The sequence below is a fragment of the Oryctolagus cuniculus genome, chromosome 19 (genome assembly GCF_051225735.1).
Source record: "Oryctolagus cuniculus isolate XC-2025 breed Fujian yellow rabbit chromosome 19, ASM5122573v1, whole genome shotgun sequence".
NCBI classification, from domain to species: Eukaryota; Metazoa; Chordata; class Mammalia; order Lagomorpha; family Leporidae; genus Oryctolagus; species Oryctolagus cuniculus.
This window is the reverse complement of record NC_142885.1, coordinates 61,717,793-61,738,977: the sequence shown is the minus strand read 5'-3', so window position 1 is coordinate 61,738,977 and position 21,185 is coordinate 61,717,793. Positions and strand designations below refer to the sequence as shown.

The following is a 21,185-nucleotide window of genomic DNA, read 5'->3' as shown; positions in this document are numbered from 1 at the left end:
CTGTGCAGGAGGGGCTGTGGTGCTGGCCAACCTGCAAGATCCTTGCAACTCTGAATGCGTGCAAAACCAGCCAGTGCCCACTGTCGGGAAGGCAGCTCACCGTGGCACCAAGGTCTCCCTTTGGGGACAAAGAACTCTGGCCACTGCTTGTGCTGTGAGCTTGCACGGTCTTCCAAAGCCCAGCCACACCACTCCTGGCTGCCAGGGCTATTTTAAGGATTAGGGATATCTAGAAAGGTGAAGAACTCAGGGCAAAGAAGGCAAGGTAAAGACAACCGTGGCTGAAGGGGGAGGCACAGCAGGAAAAAATAGACCCGGGTGTGGTAGAATGAGAAGGCCATGCCAAGATGGCCACTGGCAACAGAACCTACCTGGCAACAGGCTGTGATTGGTTAGGGCATAAACCGCCCTTGATCAGATTGGCTGCCTCGGCTATATAAGCTACTGCACCAACTGAAATAAATGAGTCTGCAGGCTGCTCCCCTCTGGCCTGCTTTCACCCAACTCCCCCCCACCCCCCGGGGGTCTGTGTGGTGACTGCGCACCTCTTGCTCCCACTGCACTCCTCCTCTCAGAATGAATCCACAGCAACACCCAGGAGCCAAAAATGACAATGACTTCTCCCAGTTCGTCAAGCTCAAGGTGAACGAATGCTTTAGCCCCATCCCCACTTCTCTGGTCGATGAGCACTGGTCTCAGCAGCTTGGCTAGAAGTGGAAACCTGGATGGCACTTCTGTTTCCAGCCATGGAGGAGTAACTGGTACCTGAGCAACCCTGCCGTGGTAAGCAGCCAACACCGGGCAAGACCCAGGAAGCAGCTGTGCTCAGACTTCGCAAATCGGACTTCTCAGGACCGGATCCTGAGACGGGGAGCCCACAAGGTGACCCAGCCTCCAGCCTGGGGATTCACAGCAAAGGCAGAGCTGGAGACAGGGCCCGGAGTGGGTGGGACTCACGGGATGGGGCCTGGGGAGAAGGCAGCTGTCTGGAGGACAAGTTCCAGAATCTGTCCTGGGGTCCCTCTGGGTATTCGGCCAAACAGCAAGCTGTCCATGCAGAGGTCAGCACTGGGTGACACTGGGCCACGAACAGTGGCCGAGGAAAGCCCCAGCTGGGTAAGGACCGATCCAGAGAAGCGTCAAGCTGGGCCGGTACCAGAGCTCACAGCCTGGGAAGACCTGAACTCCGGGCAGAGGAGAGGCCCCAGAGTGCACACGGAGCGCTGAGACGGGACCTCAGAGAAGCCGCAGTTTGGGAGCCAGCCTGGCCTGGCCCTTCTGGGAAGGCCACTCTACCCGTGAGCTAACACATCCCAGAGCCATCTCGCACATTCACAGATAACTCATGAACTGCCGGCTGCAAGGAGGTTCTATGGAGACAACCAAATCCAGTCCCTCAACAACATAGATTCTGTCTGTCTAGCACACAGCAAACCTTCACTGCGCGTGAGAAAGCAGGGAAATGTAACCATAACCCTGTAACCATAACCCGGAGGACAACTCGTCAGTGGAAACACGGGCTGAGATCAGCAAAGACTTTAACTGTTACCAACATATTCAAGGATGTAAAGGAAAATTAGACTATGAAGAAAAAACAGGAAGAGCAAATTCAAAACAAAGTTTCCTAAAAGGAGATAAGGAATGGAAATCAATGAAATTAAAAACTATGTAACAGAAGAATGTTTCGCAAAACAAGTCGTCTTTGAAAAGACTGGTAGAGCTGGAATACCACTAGTTAGACTGCTTAAGCTACAGAGAGCCCAACGAAATGATCAACCTAACCAACAAGAGGGTATCACTACTGTCTTACGATTGTAAAAGGATTGTGAGAGAACAAGCGGCCAAAACTGGCCAGGGATAAGGGGGAAATCTGCAGAGTTGTGTGTCCATTACGGCATTTGGAGCTGAGCCTTAAAACCACTCCTTAGAGACGCGTGCCCAGGGGCCTCCCTAGTGAACTTCATTAAACATTTAAGGAATCAATCATGCGTGTCATACAAACTCTTTCCCCAAGAAAAGAGAATTCTTCCCAACTGACTTTATAAGGCCAAGTTAACTGTACTAAGCAAAGACATGAAAAAATAATGAAAACTCTAGACCAGTGATCAATGTCTCTCGTGAATAATATACCAACATCCTCAATGATGTATTCAGAAGTTAAATCAAGCAGTCATGGGGCCACCTTTGTGGCACAGAGGTTGGCGTTGCCCTTGTGACAATGGCATCCCATATGGGTGCTGGGTTGTGACCTGGCTGCTCCACTTCCTATCCAGCTCCATGCTAATGGCCTGCAGCAGATAACCCAAGTGCTTGGACCCCTGCCACCCATGTGGGAGACCCGGATGAAGCTCCTGGCTCAGCACTGGCCATTGCAGCCACTTGGGGAGTGAACCAGCAGATGGGAGATCCCCCTCTCTATCCATCTCTCCCTCTCTCTGTAACTCTAACTTTCAAATAAGTATCTTTAACAACAATAACAGAAAAGCTGTCACATAAAATGTTTCAGGAAAACAATGGTTTAGCATTTGAAAAAAAAAACTAAGCAGCTTTAGTTTACATTTATTAAGAGATTGAAGATGGAAAACTAGCTAGCAATTTTCAAAGATGCAGACAAGACATTTTAAGAAGTCAACAGGGGCTGCCATCATGGCTCAGTGGGTAAAATCTGCAATGCCCGCATCCCATATGGGCACCGGTTCACGTCCCAGCTGCTCCACTTCCTATCCAGCTCCTTGCTAACAGCCTGGGAAGAGTAGTGGAAGATGGCCCAACGTGGAAGACCTGGAGGAAGCTCCTGGTTCCTGGTGTTAGACCCTCGGAGTGAGGATGCTAACATGTCGAGAGGCACACCCCAAAGACTCAGAGTCCAGACCAGCTGATGCAAAAGCAAGAGGATTTATTCGGCGTCTGTGCAGATGGGCCTCCTGAACTCGGGAGTCCAGAGAGCACCCCCAGCACAAAGCCACACGGTATATATACCCGCAGCGACCAATCAAAAGCACTATAGTGTCCATGCACACAGCAGTCCAATCCGTGAGCTGATCATGTGAAAGGCACGCGTCCTCTATCCAATCAGCTACGGGATCACATGGGAGGCATGCCCCTCGTCGCCATTTTGTTGTTTACTTCTTCAGCAGTTCCTTCCTCTGTCAGCATCATCTTGTTCACCCTGAGGGGGACGACGTCTCGCTCCCTTCGTTCCCCTGGAGGGAGAGCAGCGTCCCGCTTCCCACACCGTTATCTGAGTATTAGGAGGCATACAAAATAGGTTAGGTCTTAGCACAGCCAGGCGCAAGTGTCTCAGCTAGCTAAGCATAGGGTCCCTTATTTTTATAGCTGCGCCTAATTTTAGCTCTGGGGGAAAAAGTTTAGGGCTATAATTTTTAAACTTTAATTTTATTTGGGGCAAAGGTGACTTCTTGTTTTTAATAGTGTTAGCTTAAGTCACTCCATCTTGGTTTGATTTTTAAGGTTCTTCACTGGCTTTAGCCTGGCTCTGCACTGGCCCTTGTGGCTACTTGGGGAGTAGAGGGAAGGATGCTCTCTCTCTCTCTAGTTCTTTCAAATAAATCTCTTTAGAAAAAAAGATAAAACCATCAACATTCACTGATGCTAAAAATTTCTAGAAAAACTGGTAAAATACTTGTACACCCTCAAAAACCCTAACATGACTCATTGTGAAAGACAGGTTTCCCGAGACTGCCAAGAAGGAGATGTCTGCTCCGGCATTGGATCGGAAATCCCAGCCAGTGCATTGACGTGAGAACAAGACAGAAGCCTCGCGCGTGAGAAGAGCCAAGACTGTTCACGTACGAGTTACCCAGTTGTAAATGCACCAAGTCCTAAGGAACCTACAGGAACACCTACAGATAAGGAAATTTAGAAATAGTGCAGATGGGCTCAGAGAGCAATCATGTTATTTCTGATCATTTCAATGACTGGAAAATCAGATTCACAAATACAACGAATAACTGGAAAGCCAAATTTTAAAATACATTATAGGACCAAAAATCCTCCAGTATTTTGGATGAATTTCAACACAAATGTATCAAATTTACTTCCTGATTGGGAATGGCATGAAGACAAACACCAAGACCAGTGGGCTAGAGAGCCCAGGAATAAACCCTAACACCTCGTCACAGGAGTTTTTTTTTTTTTTTTAACAAGGAGACACTAATCCCATTTTCTTTTATTTTTATTTATTTTTATTATTTGACAGGTAGAGTTACAGACAATGAGAGACAGAGAGAAAGGTCTTCCTTCTGTTGGTCCACCCCACAAATGGCCGCTATGGCTGGCACTGCACTGATCCAAAGCCAGGAGCCAGCTGCTTCCTCCTGGTCTCCCATGCAGGTGCAGGGCCCAAGCACCTGGGCCATCCTCCACTGCACTCCCGGGCCACAGCAGAGAGCTGGACTGGAAGAGGAGCAACTGGGACTAGAACCCAGTGCCCTTATGGGATGCTGGCGCCACAGGCAGAGGATTAACCAAGTGAGCCATGGCACCAGCCCGGCTAACCCCATTTTCAACTCATGGTGCTGGGAAACCTGGACATCTCCATGCAAAATAATCAAGTCGGACCCTCCAAACTGCCTTGTACCAAACAATGGGACTGGCTTGTGGCACAGCACAGTGAGTTGCTGCCTGTGACGCCGGTGTCCCATATGAGTGCTGGTTTGAGCACAGGTGCTCCACTTCCAATCCCGCTCTCTGCTATGTGCCTGGGAAAGCAGAAGAAGATGGCCCAAGCGCTTGGACCCCTGACACTCACGTGGGAGTCCCGGATGGAGCTCCTGGCTCCTAGTTTTGGCTTGGCCCAGCCTCAGCTGTCGAGGCCTTTGGGGGAGTGAACCAGCAGATGGAAGATAGCAAGCACTCTCTCTCCCCGCTCTCTTTAACTCTGCCTTTCAAATAAACAAACCCTTTAAAAATTTACTCAAAATGCATCAATACCTAATTAAGACCCAGAACTCGGCACTCTGAGAGGGAAACGCAGGGCCAAAGCTTCATGATGTTGGATTGGACAGTGATTTCTTGGCTATGGCAGCAGAGGCACAGACAGCGGACGAACAAAACAGACAAATTAGCCCACAGAAACAAGAAAACTCGTGTTCATCAAGAGACGTTCGCAACTGAATAGAGAGGCACAGAGTGGGAGGAAATGTTTGGAAACCAGAAATCTGATAAGGGAATAACATCCAGAATATAAAATGAACCAGAATTCAACAGCAACAACACCCGGATTCAAAGACGGGCGAGGAGCTTGCAACGTTCATCTAGCTCCCTGCTGATGAGCCTGGGAAAAACAGTGGGAGGTGGCCCCATGTGCTTGGGCCCCTGCACCCACGTGGGAGACCTGGAAGAAGCTCCTGGCTTCATCCTGGCCCAGCCCCGGCCATTGCAGCCATCTGGAGAGTGAACCAGATGGGTCAAAGTGGGACAAGGCGTCTGCAGACAGATGGAAGCATTAGCCGAACGTGGCCTTCAGTCACGTGCTACAACTGGCACTGCCCCACACGTGTGACAGGGGAGGGGAAGGCCAAGGAAATCAGAGTGCAGTGAGGGACTCCCACTGCCTGGTGGGACAGCAGAGTGTCCTGCCTCACTCCAGCCGCTCTGCCAGGCCTCTAACAGCCATATATGTGAGTACATGGGGTGCACGATGCTTGCCAACGATCATAAAACATGATGCTACTGCCTTGCGCGCTCACTTACTTTAGAACGCACTCCCTCTACTCAGGGAGAAAGAGTTACTGGAGGCGTATGCCCTGCTATGCAGCCGCAGCCTCACACAGCTGTGCTCACCACGCATCTTGATTAAATCAAGCACGCGAGAAAGAAACAACCTCCCGTTGTTCTGCTCGCGAGAAGCCTACGAGCCACAGACTGTTCCAGAGATGCACACAGCGGCCAGGTGTGCCGTGGGTTCTGCGACCTAGGTCTGTGCAAGCACACTCAGGGTGACAAGACCACAGCAAGCAGCCCGCGCTGCGTCACACACGCAGTGTCTTCAGCCTTGTCGAGGAAGGACATCCTGCCCCCGGCTGCAGCACGGGTCAACAGGAAGACTGTACTCGAGGGAGCGGGAGAGTCAGAGGACACGTGCCTCCCAGACACGGGGTGGAGTCGCTGCTGCCCGAGGCCGGGGTCTGGTGTCGGTGGTTTTGTAAGACGTGCAGAGAGGTGGGGGATAACATGGCAGCACCGTGCACGTGCTTAACCCCAACTGTGCTCCTGAAATGGTCAAGATGGTACATCTTATTTTACAATAATAAGAACAATTAATGTGACAAAGCAGCCAATGTGGAAACTACAAAACCTTGCTGAGCAAAAAGCAACCTAAATAACAAGAGGCAAGTGTTGTTCATGGATTGGAAAGACGCCAGATCTTTCCAAGTCCAGCTATTCAATGCAACATCAACCCAAAGTTCAGCCGAGTTGTTATCTGGAAACTGACAAGCTCCGTGTAAAACTCATTTGCAAATACAAAGGACCTGAAATAGCCAAAGTCATTTCTGGAACAGCATGGTTTGGACCTAAGGATGGACAAAGACAACAATGGACAGAAGAGATAGGTTTGAATGGACCCACGCTTACAAAACCTGTTTCGTAAAAAAAAAGGCTGCCACAGAAATTAATGTGGGAGAAGCGAACACCCAAATAAAGAAGCGGCAACAGCTCCAGATCCACGTGGCCAAGGAGATGCAGAGGGATCAGGCATTGAGCCAAGAAGGGAAGACACCTGCCTCCCAGGTTGGAGTGCCTGGGTCTGATTCCCAGCCCCAGCTCCTAAGGGAGCAGGGATCCATCGGGCAGCTGGGTGCCTGCCACCCACATGGAAGACTGGAACCGAGTTCCTGGGTCTGAGCACTCCCTCCCTCCCTCCCTCCCCTCTCTCTCTCACTCACCGTCTCCAAAGGAAATGCTACAAGTAAACGGTGGCTCATATATCACTTCATACACAAAAGGAATGAAATTGGATCAAAGATGCAATATAAATGCGAAAGCTATAAAACTTCCCAAAGACACGGGAATCTATCTTCATGATCTTGGGATACACCAAGATGTATTAGATACAGCAGAGAAAGAAATTACCATAAAATTGTTTAAATGCTATAACATACATCACCAAAATAAAATCACGTCTTCATATCAAAAGACAGCATTAAGAAAACAAAGATAAACCACGCGCTACGAGAAAAGAATGATACATGCGTCGGACAAAGTATTTGCATCCGGAGTCCAGGAACAAATCTGATTTCTCAATATCGAGAAGACAACCACCACAGGAAGACGTGAGACGGCCTCACAGAGGAAGACATCCCAGGAGCAGTGAGCCTGTGACAAGCCCTCCGTCTAACTACTGTCTGGGAAGTGGTTTTGAAGTCAGGGAGGGCTGACTGCACACCCATCAGAACGGCTCAAATCAAAGTCTGGATTCCTCCCGCCGGGGAGGTCGGCGTCACTCAACCCCCACACACTTGTAAAACGGGGCAGGCAGCCGGGCAGCGCACGTTTCCTCGAGCTAAACAAAGCTCTTTCCTACGGCCCAAAGACGCCACTTGTTAACAAATTAAAAATGTCTTTTTAAAGTCCTTGTGCAAGAACGGTCCCAGGAACTTTCCTCTTCGTAACCCAAACGACAGGTGAGCAGATCAAGGTGTATTCATGCAACAGAATCTAATTCAGCCATAGGGAGACCGACCACAGGGAAACCTAACAGCATGGACGGACTTCAAACCACGGGTGTGACAAAGGCCAGACTTCCAAAGCAGGCGCAATGCACAACTGTGTTCCGTGACATTCTAGAACAAACTAGTGTCCAGGGGAAGAAAGCGCAGCAGGCAGCTACTGGTGGGACCGGAAATGTCACAGCCACCTTGAGATGACCGTGCCCTGGCTCCGGGCAGAGGTGCAGGCTCCCTCGGGCGCTGAACTGCCCACTTCACACTTATGCATCTGCCTGGATGCAAAGCTTATCTCAACTTTAAAAACACTTAACTCTTCTAAAAATCCGAGTCTCAGGTCCTAAGCCTGGCTTCCCGCACCCCATGGGGAGCCCGACAGCCTGCGCTCACCCAGTCAACCCCAGGCCACGGTCTCGCTGCTGTGCGCCCAGGACTGCGGCCCAGGGTTCCCAGGTGTGCTCTGTGACGTTGGTGGTTTTCATTTCAGCAGTGGAGAGAGGCAGCCCCTAGTCTGGGAAGCCCCTCCGGGATGTTTCGGCTGCTGCTGAGGGCGGGAAAGGCAGGGTGGCTGTTTAATCACAGTAGCTCCATCTGTGCCGGCAGCCGGCTTAGGAAACAAAGCAAGCTGGGAGAAGACCGACACCCGGATTTTTCAAGCCGCTTGTCTGCTGGCCAGCCGAGAGGGACCTGCTGGAGGGCGGAAGCCCACGCCCAGCCTGGGAGACCAGGGGCGGGGACCAGGTCACCGTGAGTCTCTCTCATGTGCTTCTTACCCCCGAGCAGGCCCACCAAGGACGGCCCGTCATGGAAGGAGCCAGGGAACCCGGACGCCCCAGGAGGTCAACATGTGGATGTCCACTGCCCTCGGCAAACCTGAGAGAGAAACGAAGCACTGTATTTTTAAAAAATTTATTTCAGGTACTTGGAAGGCCGAGAAAGAGCAAAGTTTACTACCTCAGTGCCCCCAACGGCCAGGGCAGGGCCAGGAGGCAGCTGGGAGTGCACTCCAGGTCTCTTACCTGGTTATCAGGATCCCAGCCACAGGTGCCATCAGCGTTGCCTCCCCAGTGTGCATTAGCAGGACCTCCAACTCGGGAGCACCTGTCCCCAGCATCTGCCCCAGAGTCTTTAAGCACACTGTGTTGTGTCTCTGTGCTTACTGCTCCACGCAGACCCAACACAGGAGCCACAGCGCTTCGGAGGCCCCGTTAGTGTGGGCCTAAAATATAGGGGCTTTCCAGATTTTGGGGGGATTGGGGAGATGCACCCCTCACTGCCGCAGGTGTGTTAGGGGCGAGGCGGGCACCAGCTGGTTAAGTGCCTGGGTGCAGAGAACAGTCTTCCTGGGCAGCTGCAGCCTACACCCCCAGGCATGGACTGAGTTTACTGATTTTGTGTGCATCTCCAAAAAACCAGCTCTCGGTGGGCGTTGGACATGGTGGCTCTGTCACCATTCAGGACACCCACATCCCATATGGGAGTGCCTGGTTCAAGTCCAGCTCAGCTCCTTCCAATCCAGCTTCCTGCTAATGCTCAACCTTGGAGGCACAGGTGACAGCCCAAGCTCTTGGGTCCCTGTCGCCCACGTGGGACAACTGGATTGGATCCCTGACTCCTGCCTTCTGCCTGGCCCAGCCCAGGCTGTTGTGGGCATTTGGGGAGTGAACAAGAAGACACAAGATCTCTGTATATCTGCTTTTCCAATAAAACAAACATTTAAAAAAAGCCAAGGCTGGCGCCGCGGCTCACTAGGCTAATCCTCCACCTTGCGGCACCGGCACACCGGGTTCTAGTCCCGGTTGCCCCTCTTCCAGGCCAGCTCTCTGCTGTGGCCAGGGAGTGCAGTGGAGGATGGCCCAAGTGCTTGGGCCCTGCACCCCATGGGAGACCAGGAGAAGCACCTGGCTCCTGCCATTGGATCAGCGCGGTGCGCCGGCCGCGGCGGCCATTGGAGGGTGAACCAACGGCAAAGGAAGACCTTTCTCTCTGTCTCTGTCTACTCTGCCTGTTAAAAAAAAAAAAAAAAAAAAAGCCAACTGTTGCTCTGATCTGTTGGGATTTTTAAGTCTCTATTTTCCTTATTTCTGCTCTGATGTTTGCATTTCTTTCCTCGTAATTGTGGGTCTGGTTTGCTCCTGCGTCTCCAGGGTTACCCAAAGCTTTCCTTTCCTTGTGACGTGGCCCGGCGTGGCCACCAACCACCCTCTGAGGACCCCTCTTGCTGCACCCGGCACTTGTGATGTGATGCGTTTCATCTTCGTGAGTGTGGAGAAATGCGAAGTCCTTCTTGAGGTTTGCGCTGAGTCACTGCTCACGCAACGCTGTCAGGTCCATGCCTCTGACTTGCAGCTGATCTGCCGTCTCAGTCCACTGTGGTGCGATCCCACTGCTTATGAGCTTGCTGAGAGACAAGTAGATTCCACCCCATCACCTGCGTAGCGCTGAGCCCGAGTTAGTCTCTCTAGAACTTGACCCTGACTCTGTCACAGAGAGCATCCAGCCTTGACCCTGATGTCCCCCTCCTCGTCACAGAGCAGGGCAGTGGCCAGACCCCCAGACTCCCCCACTGTCCTCCTGCAATCAGACTGGAAGACGCTGCACCTTTGCCAGGGGGCTGGGACCACCGGGCAGGCAGGTTCCAGCAGGGGAAGGGGAGGGGGGCCACTCTGCAGCAGACAGAGTGCACGGGAAACCGTGAGAGCCAGCTGCAGGGTCCACCTGAACCCTCCAAACATGGCCTCACTGGGAAAGAGGGTCCCTGCACTATGAGGTCATGCTGGACTGGGGTGGTCCCTGGTCACTCTGACTGTGTCCTCACAGGAGCAGGAGGGGCCGCACAAAGCAGAGGGTCGTGAGCAGGTGGAGGCAGAGACCAGGGAGGCACAGCCACAAGCCACACTGAGCATCCACAGGGCCCCCAGGTGCTGGGAGAGCCAAGAATCAGATCCTCCTGCCCCCCCTGCCCCACAACCCCGCTGCCACCCTGGTCTCCGGGACCCTGGCCTCCAGGATGATGCCAGTGACCCAAGCCCGAACCCACCCCCTTGGGGCCAACGTCCCCACTTCCGGCCCTCTTCTTCCCTGTACCTGCCACCTGCACCAGCGATGTCTCCGTGTCTCTGGGCCACACCTTGGCCCACAGTGCCCTCCCCACGGGCCCTGTGCTGGCCCATCACAAGGGGTGGGCCACTCTGAGACGTCCAGAGCCTCTTTGCAGGTGAAGGCAGAGGGACACAGTCTGACCACCAAGGGCATTGCCAAGGGCACCTGCGTCCCTTCAACTCAGTCCTCATACTGCTGTACTTTCAGCTACAGTGGGGTGGCCAGTTCCACCCCCGCCCTGGCCTAGCCCCTCCCACCCCCAAAGCTATGCAGCAGATGGCAGTCAGTGTTAGCCCTTGCGGCCTTCTCTCCTCCATCCTCATCTTCCTCCAGGACCCCCGCCGCTGCTGCTGAGTGGTTACCACTCCCCTGCCAGGGGCTCCCCTGGGGACGGGGAGGAGCTGACAGTGGCTCCCAGCAGAGAAAAGCGAATCCTGGAGACTGTTGGACGGGGCGGGGGGGCATGGTGGCCCGACAGGAGCTCCCCTGGACTTCCCTGCATCCCAGAAGGGACCGGCCAGGGCGGAGTGGCCCCTGCACCTGGGGCCTCTGAGACCGAGGATCTGAGACCTAGCACTTCAAACCGTGAGTGTCCCCCCCGCCATCTTCCCAGTCATGGGACCGAGTGGGGAGGTGCTGCCATCATCACAGGGAAACTGAGCCCCGTGCAGATGAGAAGGCTGAAACCACTCAGCATGCAAGACTGGCCCCAGTCCAGTGCGGCTGCACACATTGTTCCTCCGCACCAGGAGGGCGCAGGGCCGGGGTTGCAGGGCAGTGAGCCACACTGCTGCCACCAGCAAGCTTGCCATCCCACATCTCAGCACCACTTCCAGTCCCAGCTGCTCTGCTTCCAACCCGGCTCCCTACTAATGCGCCAGGGAAAGCAGCGGAGGATGGCCCAAGTGCTGGTCAATCTTCATTGTTAACTGTTCAGCTGTGACACCTGGGCATGGCTGGGCTCCAGCTGGCCTTTACAAAGCAGGCAGCCTGTGGACATCCCCTCCCCCACCTACACACCCAAGGAGCCATTTACTGAAAGCCAGGCATAGGGCAGAAGTGACTATGAGTCTCAAAGGGGGGTGTCCCATGCAAAGTGGAGGTGGTAAGACAATGAACAAATTCTGTGCCCAAGACAGAATAACGAAATGTGCCTTTGATTGCTATCAAAGATGCCAGGTGCCTTACTTAGAGATTTAGGGGAAGAAAAGATCTTTGAGGGTGGTTTGGACTCCCCCAGCGCAGGGAAAAGGGGTTTAAATTCAATCGCACATAGTCTTATGGGCCCAGGAAACCCTGCTGAGTGTGAGACTGTACACCACAGCACACGTGGCAATGCAGGCGGGGGCGGCTCCGGTGACAGATCTGGTCCCCCACAGCGTCCCTGCGGTGGCACCAGGGACAAAGTCGCTGGACTGGATGTCACTATGGGGTGGTCTGTTTGAGCCTTGGAGTGACGTGATCGTAATACAGAGTAAGTTTGATGAAAACCACAGAGCAAGCCAGAGAGAGGGGCGGAAGCACAGACAGACCTTGGGCGTCTTCCCAAGCAGACAGGAGGCAAAGATGTTCATCTACTAGCCCCACACATGGGGGCCTGGGCCTCTGAACTCAAGGACAGAGAGAGGGGGTCTCGCTCATCACCTGCCACACCGTCCTACTCCGGGAAGCCTTCCAGGGGCCCCTGCACTTGGAGTTCATCAGGCAAGGAGCACATTGCAGCCAGGCCCATCTGCTTTCTTCTGGGTGTCAGTTTTCCAGAAGGCCATCCCAAAAATCAAAGTGACAATAGCAATCAAGATTGAGAGAGACCTTATAAGCAATAGGATCTTTGCAGAGAGAACTCTCAATCTTACTGAACAGAAGAGACTCAATGGAAAGCTATGCCATGTTCATGCCCAAGAGGAAGCAATATTAAAAAAGTCAATTCCTCCCAACCTACACTTCAGGCATCCCAGTGAGGTTCTTAGAGGTTTTGACAATCCTAGCTTCACCAGGTACCAGTACAGCCCTGAGTATGTGCCAGGGACAGACGCACAGGTCAGTCGCTGGAAGAAATCCAGCTGCCATTGAGGTGCGGGTTTAACAGCTGGGAAACTGTTTCCAGCAGAAGGAAGACTTCAGTCAACGGTGTTGACATCAATGGCTGTGCAGTTAGCAAACCCAAGTCAGAACAACCCTATGCCACCACCACGAGTTTCAACCTAAGTTATTAAAGGAAGACCACAAAGCTGGAGAGATGGTAGGGCATGTGTGGCCCAGTGCAAACTCCCGCACCCCAGCCTGCGCTTCACTCCCAGCTCCACTCCCGATCCCAGCTTCCTGCTCGCGTGTACCCCAGGAGCAGCAGGCGACGGCTCCCGTACTTGGAGACCTGGAGCGAGTTCCCAGCCTGCACCAGCATTTGAGCAGTAAACCAGCACGTGGGAGCTGTCTGTCCTCGGAGTAACTCAGCAGTTCATTACGGACAAGTGTTGTGGCCGTGGCGGGGCAATGGAGTTTCTGCTTGTTCTAGGACAAGAGTCTACTTTTCAGACCCTCTCCACTTGGCAAGCATTCACCCACGTCAATAGAAGGCCTGGCCAGGGGGCAGCTCCAGGGTCACCAGCAAAGCCCTCAATCACCCCGTGTGCCCACTGGGGGGTGAAGTACCAGCCACAGTTTGGGCTCTGTGCCTGGCACCCAGAGCAGCAGGCAGGAAGGAGGATCCATGTTGGCATGAGGCAGCTCTGAGACACGGGTGGGGAAGCTCACGGAGCAGAACGGGACACACATCCTGCCACCGACTGTGCCCAAAACACCACCAGCGGTTTCTCAAGGTGCAGGGGGCAAAGCACAGGCTAGGTGTGCACTCAGCGGGCAATGAGGCTCGGCCCTGGAGAGGGGAAGGAGACGGGCCAAGGTCGGCGGTGACTCAGACAAACCAGGACCCAAGGCACACAGGCTGTAGGCTGTCACTCCCCCATTCGCGGAGGAACGACACAGGACCCTGCGTTGTTCTTTTGTCTGCTTGGCCCTTCCCGGGTTTGCTGCTGGTCCTTCCCGGGTTGGCTGCCAATCCCTCCACCTCCGTGGAGGGGTGGCTCCCCCTGCCACTTTCCCCACTTCCGCGGGGGAGTGGCACACCACTGGCCGGCTCTCTCAGGGGCTGCTCAGATGTTATCCGGATGTTCCTTGTGCATGTTGTCTCTCTCCTCCTTTATAGTCCTCTTCCACCAATCCCAACTCTGCTACCCATACACCGAGCACGCTGCTCTCCTCCAATCAGGAGCAGGATCAGCTCCTGCAGCTCATCAGTCAAACTGGTGAGAGGCAGCTGTGTAGAAGTTGTTTACTCCTCTCCCAGTGCCATATTGTGGGAGAGCAGATGCATAGAATAAGTCTTAATTCCAGTAACAGTCTAGTCCGAGTTGCTCCCCACAGTAGGCGTCATCAAGTGTTCCCTTACAGCACAAAGCTGCCCTCCCTGGGTTTTCTGTCACCTTCCGCTACACCCTACCACCAAGCCCAGAGGAGATCATGGGGGAAAAGCAAAGCCAAAAGCAACCCGGAAAACCCCATCAACCCAACAAAACAGTTCCTCAACCCACGGGAAATATTTGAACACATCACAACTCTGAGCCTCATTACATCAACAAATATAAGCAAACATCAAACAAATCTAAAAATGGCAACATGTATCACGTTTAATAAAGCGAGTGTCCACACATCAGTATGAAAAACACTACAGACATAAACAGTTATTACCAGAATTAGCAGCCAATCAACTAGTGAAATTGTTGGACCTCAAAGTCAGGGAAAGGAAAATTCAAAGTAGAAGCCATTGTTTGGCTACCAAATCGGCCCAAATGGACAACGACAGTAATACTTAGAGCTGGTGAAGATAAAACTCCCAAGTCTGACTCCGCAGGGCAGAGCCGACCAAGCAAACAGAAGCGAGTTGTATACATAATTAAAGTGCATACCATCGTCACATTAAGTGACAAAAACAAGCAAAAATAGAAGATATATTTAAGTCAATCCAGTAAAAATATTGTCTCAGCATATTATGAGAATTGGTCAGTTATTTCCCTGTTTTTTGAGTACCAATTCTTTGAGATTCAATAGGTACTTTATGCTTTATAGCAGACTTAATCCAGAAGCAGAATTTTGTTGGCCGCGTATTTTAAGCTCCATAAAATTTTCACTCGAAAAAAGTAGATTCATATGCCCAAGTTGTGTCGAACACACTCAAAAGCTTTCCAATAACCAAATCCAGCGTCGGGTCTTAAAGCTTATTTGAGATTAAAATGAAATACGAGGGACAGCCAAAAAGTTTGTGGAAAACGCCTGTTACGAAAAAACCATGCATGCATTTCAAAAACTTTCTGCACTAAAATAAACTCATCTGCTGATTCCTTCTGCTCCGAACCTGCGGACGTCCCTCCCTCCCATTCAAAGCTCCGTGCTTTAGTGCCACTGGCCGCTGTCCCAGGGCTGGGACGCCACGTGTGCTGCTGGCTGCCGGCCACGCTGAATGGCACAGTTCCGGAACAGGTCTGCCTGCCCGGACCCCAGCCCTGCCTGGGCAGAGGTGGCCATGTCCTCCTGAACCCCAAGACCCTGGCTCTCCCTGATCCCACTCCTCATTGTCCCTGGACCTACCTTCCTGTCCTGGTCACAGGTGCCTCCTGGGCCATCTGGAGCATCCATCCTGTGGTCCTTTCCTGCTTCCACTGGGACCTGGGCTGGGAGCCCTGCAGCCCAGTCCTGTAGCGAGGGCTCGTCTTCAGTTCTCCCTCTAGCAACCGTAAATCATGATGGAAATAGTGCGAAGGAGGGCAGCAAATGCAATTGCTTCATCTCTAACCCGAACCCTTTCAACGTGGGGCAGCCGAGTGTCACCTTAGGGTCCCACAAGAGGCAGAGTCCCTGGCCGTGGAACCAGAGCTAACAGGCCCCAAGCCCCTCCCCATGCTGCTTTCTGCAGATATGCGCCTGCTCTCCCTTGTTCCAGGTGCCCAGAGCAGCCCCCAGCACTCCTTGCACACTGGGGCACTGGGACCCCACGGGGGACACTGGTTCTTCTCGGACAGCATCAGGCCAAGACAGAGCAGCAGGGAACAAGGGATCCACCCCCCAGGCACCGCACCAAGCGCCTTTGCTTGGATACCGTCGTCACTGGCTTCACACAGTGCCTTATGAATCAGCAACTCAGTTGCCCAAGGGCAAACAGGTAGGACTCAAAAGCTGGCATCTGACAGCGGAATTCGTGTTGTCCAGGTGCCTTGTGACAAACCGGGAAAGACCACCAGGGGCAGATTACTCTCCCCTGCCTCGGTTTGCCCCCTGAGGTGATCACGGTACCAGCCTCGGGGTCTGTGGACAGCAAATGTCCAGCAAAAGCATTCCTGTCCCTGCCCAGAGAGGGTCACCCTCGCCACTTCTCCATCAGTGTCCTGGGCAAAGCCCAGACGGGGACCTGTGCAGGAGCAGAGGTACCAGGACCTGGAGAAACAACGCCAGGTGGGTGGGAGCACCAGTCAGGTGCCAGGAGACCGGTGGCTGGAGGCAGGCTCTGGAGCAAGACTGACAGGGCAGCACAGTTGAGCTTAACCCCAGAGTTTCTGATCAGAGCAGTCAAAGGGTGGCATTTGCCTACCAGAAAGACTAAGTGAGCACCTATTATGTACCAGACACCGTCTCGGGTACCAGGGGCGTTACTGGAAGACAGACCAGGGTGTCCTCGTGAGCACTTCGACTTCAGGGGGAAGTAAGCTCGCAGACAAGCTAATGAGTGAACCCTACTTCAGCTTGCAGTCAGCCCTCGGAACGAGATCACAGGCCAAGAGGGCAGCTAGAGACAGGGTCCAGGTAGCATCTCTGACAAGCCGACTCTGGCACAATGGCACACCAGTGTGGAAAGGGGTGCCAGCCAGAGGGAAGTGCCCAGGTGGAGGTCTGGAGGCCGGAATCCATACAGCCTGAGCACAGAGCTGCAAGGTGGCCAGGGAGGCTGCAGCCAAGGAGCGGGGCTGGGCCGACAGGCAGGGGCTACACATCACAGGGTCCCCCTGCCATACACGGGAGCCCCAGCTCTGCCACCCATGCAGCTGGCTGCCTGCACGTCCCTAAGGGGCCAGCACATTCTGATCTTGTCTTCCGAGGGTGTCTGTGGTGGCCACAGGGCAAGGACCTGCAGGGACACTGGCGAGATCAACAGGGAGGCAGTGGCAGATGTCAGCGGAGTCATCTCTTGGACGTCCCAGAGCCTGGGGCCGTCAGAGCTGAGCTTAAACAATGTGAGGGGGCAAATCAAATGCTGACATCTGGAGCCAGGGCTCAGAGCTGGGGGCAGGCAGTGGCTGTCTAGGCGGTGACCCTCCCCAGCCATCCCATCTCCCTGTCCCTCTCCCGGGAGCAGCGACTTAAAAGGCCGACGGCCAGGGCATCTGTTCTGCCCTAGTGCCGGGACCCTGGTCCGTCCCCTGAGTTGCAACTGCCCAGGCTCTACGCTAGGGAGGTCCTGGAGTTGTGCCATTAGGCAGACTAAGAGCCTGCACCCCTGCCGGCCATGTGTTGTGTGGCTTGAGACAAACCCTGCACTTTGAGCCCCAGCTTCCCTAAGTAAAGACAGAAATATTAATAGCACCTGCCTCATGCACCTGCCAGCACCCAGCAGGAACCCAGCAATGACGGCAATGCTGTGTGTGTGCTAAGAAGGAAGAAACTTGGTGCTCCGGCCCCGTCAGTTCACACGTGGGGCTGGCCAGTCTGTGTGCCCGGCCTCTGACAGACACAGGGAGGGAGCGAGCCCACAAGGCTTTGGAGACTGTCAGGTGCTAATCCATACTCCAGAACACCCAAGGGCGCTTCAGAAACACCGGTGGAAAAATGCAGTTAAAAGGTCTATGGGGCCAGCATTGTGGCACAGTGGGTTAAGCAGCTTGCAATGCTGCTATCCCTTATGGCTACCTGTTTGAGTCTTGGCTGCTCCACTTCTGAGCCAGCTCCCTGCTAATGCACCTGGGAAAGCAGCAGAAGATGGCCCAAGGGCTTGGTCCCTGCTATCCATGTGGGAAGCCTGGATGGAGTTTCAGGCTCCTGGCTTCAGTCTGGGCTAGCCCTGGCCGTTGTGGCCATCTGGGGAATAAACCAGAAGATGGAAGATCTCCGTCTTTCCTTTTCTCTCTAACTGTGCCTTTCAAATAAATAAAAGATACATCTTTTTTTAAAAAAAATAGGTTGGTTGAGCTTGGTGCAAAAACATTTTGACTTCTATGCCTAGTTACGTGCATTTCCATGAACTTTTTGAAGACCCCTCATAATACATGGGTTTCAAAATGTTTGCACCAAAATGAACATCTTGAAATTCTCTGTGGATGTTGAAGCCCCTTGTACTGCACGGCTCATCACTCTGGACACTGCCAGGCTGTGGGTGTTGGGGGCCATCCCCATACCAGTGGCATCAGTGTCACTGGGAACAGGGTAGCCGCACACCTGTGTGGTATGGAAACACTGGGTCCATTTAAAAAAAATTTCAAAGTGACAGGAAGAGGGGGCAGTGAGGGAGAGAGAGTATCTTTCATCAGTTGGTTCACAACATCTGTGGGCCATGACAGCTGCATCCAGGTCAGGCCAAAGACAGGAACATCTTCTGGGTCTCCCACGTGGGTGCAAGGTCCCAAGCACCTGTGCCATCCCCCCTGCCTTCCTTTAGCGGGGAGCTGGATTCGAAGGGGAGCAGCTGGGTTTTGAACTGGTGTGCATACGGGATGCTGGCTTCGCAGGTGGCAGCTATATCCATTAGGCCACCACGCCGGTCCCTGAAACACCGGGTTCTAAGCTCCCAAGGAGGGGCTTGCCTTTGATCTGCTATTGCCTTTCTGAAAATTTTTTTTTTTTGACAGGCAGAGTGGACAGTGAGAAAGAGAGACAGAGAGAAAGGTCTTCCTTTGCCATTGGTTCACCCTCCAATGGCCGCCGCGGCTGGCGCACCGCGCTGATCCAATGGCAGGAGCCAGGAGCCAGGTGCTTTTCCTGGTCTCCCATGGGGTGCAGGGCCCAAGCACCTGGGCCATCCTCCACTGCACTCCCTGGCCACAGCAGAGAGCTGGCCTGGAAGAGGGGCAACCGGGACAGAATCCGGCGCCCCGACCGGGACTAGAACCCGGTGTGCCGGCGCTGCTAGGTGGAGGATTAGCCTAGTGAGCCGCGGCGCCGGCTGCCTTTCTGAATTCTTAACTGCTTCAACAGGTTAGCTAGCCAGGCCTGCCTGGGAGGTAGTTAGATTCAAGTCCCACCTGAGGCCAACCACGCCCAGAACTCTGGGGCCCGGGAGCAGCCAGCTGGGTTTGCTAACGCAGAATTCCTCCGTTGAAGCGAAGCGTGGGCCAACTGGGGGAATGCATGGTCTGCACTCCCTGCTCCTGGCATCAACCTTGCTGGTGCGGCCGGGGAGATCCCATGGACCCGAGGCAAACCGGGTACGAGGCCCAGAGGTTCACATTGAGCTCCTCCAGAGCCCTGGGGCCCAAGTCACACTCGCGACTCGGACCTCCTCCTCCAGGTTCACCCAGTCGCCCACCAGGGTCCACAGTGGAGCCGGGCAGGTGAGGTTCCCTGACCCTGATTGCAGCCACTGACCGTGAGGGGACTCCAAGAAGTTTGTGGAAGAATGAGTTGCAAGTTTGGGTTCATTATGACGCAAGCGCCATTGAGAAACCCAATGCCCGGTTTTCCGTAGCCTGCATCCTCCATGGCTCATGGATAGAATTTGGCACCTGACACCTTTTTCTTTCCCCCACATCAAAATAAACTCTTAATGCCCCTTCCCCATGAGCTTCTGGAAGTCTCCTGTCCCTAGGGGTGGTTCTCAGAGGCCAGCGTGTGTCTGCAGCCTCTGCAGGGTGAGCTCACAGCCGGCTGACCGCACCCCTGAGCTTCCCAGCCCGGCAGGCAGAGGGGGCCTGGGAATGTGCATTCCTCCCGAGTACTGCTGCTAGGGCTGCCTGCCTCCTGCCTCCCTGTTCCAACCCAGCTGCCTGCTGACTCACACTCCGGGAGGCAGCAGGTGATGGCTCAAGTCTCTCTCCATCACTCTGCCTTTCCAATAAGTAAAATCAGAGCCACACCTTCCCTCCTCCACCTGCCCCTAATTCCTGGACTTCAGGTAGCCCACGCTGCTCTCTCGGTCAATAAGCACCCTCGGCTTCTGCCTCTGGACTGCCGGCCCCTGCTCCTCCCCACCTCCAGGAAGGCCTCCCTGACCTCCCAGGCTGGACCCGAGGACCCCTCCTTGGCCAGCCATAGCCACTTTTTCTCATTTCCTGCGCTTATGATTTGCCGGCTGCCACCCTGAAACCTCTGTGCGTGAACCCGGAGCCCCATTCTCCACTCCCAGGGACACTGAGGATTTCAAGGTCCCATCTGGCTTCTGCATGGCAGGTGCCCCTGCCCCCCGCCGGTCGAGGTGACCTTTTGGACTGAGGGGACACTTTCTCGAAGGACACAAAGGTGTGGCCACAGTGGGTTGGGAAATCTGCCCCCAACCCCCAACCCTGGGACCAGTTGTTACCTGGGGAGCCATGGCTACTCCCCAGCCCCTCCCCCCAGCTGCTTCCTAAGGGGGCTAGGAGCTACTGGGGGGATGGACGGGGGTTGCTCCCTACCTCATCTGCCCTCCCTAAGCACAGGCTCAGAATGGGCAGCTTGCATGTCAGAACAGCTTTCTCCGGGCCCTTGTCTCTGGTCCCTCCTGGATTGCCCATCCCCGCGGCTCACAGGGACCACCTGGGCTCCCTCCCACCTCCTCCCCCTTGGACTCCTCCCCCTACCCCCTCCTGCCCTTGGCTCCTCCAGGCAGCTGAGTCCCTGTGGACTGAGACGTCCGGGGCCTGCTCCAGGGAGACACAGACACGTCCATCTGACGCCCCCTCCCCTGAAGGGACAGGAAGGAGGGACCGCTCACTTCCGACTTCCAAGCGTTGTCTCAGGGAAACAGATGGGCACATGAGAAGGAGAGGTTAAGACAGGAGGCTTTGGATGGTTTGCACCTGGCTTTGGGCCCTGGGTGCCGACCCAGATCCCCCACACCTGTGTCGGATTCACTTGTGGTGCCTGAGAAATGCCCCACCCCGCCCCACCCCAGACCCAGTGAGTCAGAGCAGCAGCTGGGGCGGCCTGGGAATCTGCATTCTCACAGCCGTCTGCTCCACCTGCTCCCCTACGCACAGGAAAGTGGGGGCCCCAGCCTCTGCCCCCAACCCAGGGAGCTGGGAGGGTCTTCTAGGCCCTTGAGGGGTCTCGGCTGTGTTGTGTCTTCCTCTCTTTGAGAGCCCCTGCCTTCCTCGCTGGGGGCGCCGCCCAGGCAGGGCAGAGCTGTCTTCCTGCAAACCCCCCTGGTTTAAAGCAGTG

At 54.3% G+C, this 21,185-nt stretch overlaps 1 long non-coding RNA gene across 1 annotated transcript; it reads right to left on the bottom strand.

Annotated features, from left to right (window-relative positions):
- Positions 1-2,882: 2,882 nt before the first annotated feature.
- On the bottom strand, positions 2,883-20,570 carry LOC149120616 (uncharacterized). The gene is made up of 3 exons (XR_016226217.1): positions 20,441-20,570; positions 15,435-15,570; positions 2,883-3,241 (listed from the first exon to the last, which is right to left on the bottom strand). It is a non-coding gene; the product is annotated as an uncharacterized LOC149120616 (long non-coding RNA).
- Positions 20,571-21,185: the final 615 nt, after the last annotated feature.